The following is a 3,909-nucleotide window of genomic DNA, read 5'->3' as shown; positions in this document are numbered from 1 at the left end:
ATAAGTGTCGAGGTTTAGGTTAGAGTCCGAGGATAAGTGTCGATGTTTATCTTCAAGTCCGAGGATAAGTGTCGATGTTTATCTTCAAGTTCGAGGATAAGTGTCGATGTTTATCTTCAAGTCCGAGGATAAGTGTCGATGTTTATCTAAAACTCCGAGGCACTTATCCTCGGACTTGAAGATAAACATCGACACTTATCCTCGAACTTGAAGATAAACATCGACACTTATCCTTGGACTTGAAGATAAACATCGACACTTATCCTCGAACTTGAAGATAAACATCGACACTTATCCTCGGACTTGAAGATAAACATCGACACTTATCCTCGGACTCTAACCTAAACCTCGACACTTATCCTCGGACTCTAACCTAAACCTCCACACTTATTATTGGAGTTGACTAATTAAAGCTATGAACCAGGGTCTCCTTAATGCAATCAACCAAATATTTCCCAACTGTCCTCAAAGATACTGCCTTAGACACATTTATGCAAACTTTCAAACTGCTGGGTTCAGAGGTGAAGAGCTCAAGAAATTTATGGATGCAGCCAGCTACTCTTACACTCAGCATGGTTTTGATGTTGCCATGGCTAACATGAAAGAGGAGTGCCTAGAGGCTTGGGAGTGGCTAATGAAGATCCCTGTTGCTACTTGGGCTAGATATGCCATGGATTACAACTGCAAGACTGACTTGGTTGTGAACAATCTTAGTGAGGTTTTCAACAGAATGATTTTAGATGTCAGAGGTAAACCAGTTAGAACAATGTTTGATGGCATCAGAAAGAAGCTCATGGTCAGGAATGATGACAAGAGAACTGGAGCAGCAAAGGCAAGATGGGTGATCTGCCCAACATATGCAGAGATTCTGGAAGAGAACAAGAAGTGGTCAAGAATGTACAGATCAAAGAAATCTGTTGATGGTTTGTGGGAAGTAACCAATGGGATCGACAAAACCTATGCTCGTGAATTTGACAACAAGAACATGTGGTTGCAAAAGATGGGACCTTAGTGGAATCCCATGCAATCATGTCGTCGGTGCCATCTACAAGGCATTCCTACACCCCGAAGACTTTGTGAATGATTTCTTCAAAAAACCAATGTACATGGAGGCATACAATCCAGTGGTTTACCCCGTGCCTCGGTGAAGATAGCTGGACCAAAACTGAAACACCTGACATTGATCCACCAGTTTTCAAGGTGTCATTGGGTAGAAGTCAAACAAAAAGGAGAAAGGGTAAGTTTGAAGTGCCAGAGCCAAAACAAACCTCTAGAATGGCAAGCATCACATGTGGCAACTGTGGCAAAGTTGGGCATAGGTACACCAACTGTGGTGTCCCACTGAAGCCTTCATTACAAATGAGGAAAAACAAACATCAGGTATAGTTGCTATGCTTCATCCCTTGTTCACCTTTATTAGTAGCTTATGTTTCTTTATTTCACAGGAGAACAGAGAGGAAGCAAGTGCTGCTCCAGCTGCACCACCAAGTGCTGCTCCATCTGCACCAGCAACTGCTGCTCCTTCTGCAGCACCAAGTGCTGCTCCTGCTGCACCACCAAGTGCTACTCCTACTGCTGCCCAAGCCTCTTCAGCACCTGCTCCTGCTGCACCTAAGAAGAAGAAAGCTTCTGCACCTCTGAACCCCCCACCATGGAAGAGGAATACAGGTGCAACTGCTCCAGCTGCACCAAAGAGGAAATCACCAAGTGCTCGGAGCATCTGCAAGCAGCACCACCTTCTAAGAAGAAAGCAGCATCAACCGAAGCATCGAGGAAGTACAACCGCTGCAGGTCCTAGAGCATCTCGCTCCTCGCTGCAGCCTAGTAGAGCATCTCGCTGCTCCAAGTGCTAGACCATCTGCTGCTGCTACAACCGCTGCAACTCCATTCAAAGCCCCCGTGCCAACAAGAGAGAGGAGAGAGAGCACTAGGATGAAGGGATACTCGACAGCAAGCAACATTGACAACCTTACCATGGCAGATATCAAAAAAGGTGTTCTGTGATCTCAGTATGTGTATCAGTTATGTATGTAATGTCTAAACCTTGTGCTGGTAGATCTCAAGCAGAGTATGTGTCTGAACCAGGAACTTATGTATGTTTGTATGTGTCTGAATCAGGAACTTATGTTTGTACTGTCTGAATGAGTTATCTTCTCTATCAGTTATCTTCTAGTTACTGCCTGAACCATGTTATATTCAGTTATTGTTATTGTCTGAACCTTGTGCTGCTGGATCTGTATGATAGTGGTGGTTTTTCGTCATTCACATCCCCAAAAGTGGTTGTTTTTTGTAAAAACCTCGGAAGATTACTACCAGCTCTAGTTAGACATACCGACAAGTACAATCCAATATAGATAACACATGGGTACACATCAAATGGACAGGTTCACACATAACATAACACAAGGGTACACAACAAATTGACAGGTTCACAATGACAGGTTCACACATAAGATAAGTCCGACATACAAATGGACAGAGTTCACAAATCTATACCCTAACAAAAGGGTACAGAACACATACAAGCACCTACAAAGCACTCGGGTTCACTTACATAGCTTAGTAGTAGCACAATTAACCATTACAAACTACCAAGTACCACAATTAACCATTACAATTTTGCGGTAGGACATCAAATGATCAACTCCTCCTCACACACTTCCCTAATCCTTTTGAGCTTGTCCTTGTTTCCATTGCTAAGCTTCAGCAGGTCATAGAGCATGTACTCCAGCTTTCTCTTCTCCTCATTCAATGCATCCTTCTCTTTCTTCAAAGCATCAGTTTCTGTCTTCCAAGCTTCTCTTCCTGCCTCCAATTCCTCCTTCTTTGCCCTAATGACCTCAGCCTATGTTTTCTGCAACTGCTTCAACTCAGCAACCTCCTTCTTTAGCTCATTAATTTCATCAGCAGCTCCTGAAGTTATCAACTTGTAATTTCTCTCCACCACTCTTTTCTCAGTCTCTTCTGCAAATTTCTTCACATCAACTAGCAGGCTTGCATACTTCTTCTCAATCTTGTTTTTCTCTACAAGCAAGCTCCTCAACAAATCTGGCATGCTCTACCTTGTCATCAATTCTACCTGAATTGCTAGAGTAGTACATTCCCCATAGTTTCTTCAAAGCATTTTGTAGTGGCTCAGGCCACTCACTATCTACCCATGCATGGAAGCCACAGTTCAGAACATGCTGCATAAAAATGAGCACAATTAGGGAAATTATGTATATTATGCTGCAGTAAATATATATCACTCCATGCTATGGTGCACTTAATTCCCCATAGTAAATTATCTATATTTCTACACATACATAATAATACAATGCTGCCCTCAATTTATATCAACTGGAAAAGAAAATGGTTTAGGCATAAAAAAATTCAAATATGCTGCCAACAAATGGTTCACATGCTATGGTTCAATTACATAGATTTTTGCTATGAAATTACTAAATATACACACAATATCTATGGTTAAATTACAGAGTATTACACACATATAATTACACACAAATATTGCACTCGGTTCAACAAGCAAAGAATAACACTCACATTTTCAATGGAGCAGAGGTAGAAACGACGACCAGTTGTTCGGCCCTTCAAAGGCAACACATCTCACCGGCTCAAGGTTGTGGACACGGCATCGTTCGCCAGATCCCACGGCCAATCCATTAAATGTAGGTTCCTCAGTAGTATCAGGAGCATAGTCGAGGTCATTGAACTCCTATTGAGCAAAAATGCAAACGGAATCAAAGTAAATCGACCAATGCATACAAATCCCCAAATTCTCCCCCAAATCAGAAACCCTAGAAATTCAAATCGGCCACTTATCAGGGAGCCTCTCCGAGCTCGTTGACCCGTCGTGCCAGCTCGGCATCGTCTCCCTCGTCGGTGCCTCGCGGGAACGGCAACAAGTCT

Source organism: Lolium rigidum, chromosome 2 (genome assembly GCF_022539505.1).
Source record: "Lolium rigidum isolate FL_2022 chromosome 2, APGP_CSIRO_Lrig_0.1, whole genome shotgun sequence".
Lineage (NCBI taxonomy): Eukaryota > Viridiplantae > Streptophyta > Magnoliopsida > Poales > Poaceae > Lolium > Lolium rigidum.
This window is presented reverse-complemented; position numbering follows the sequence as displayed.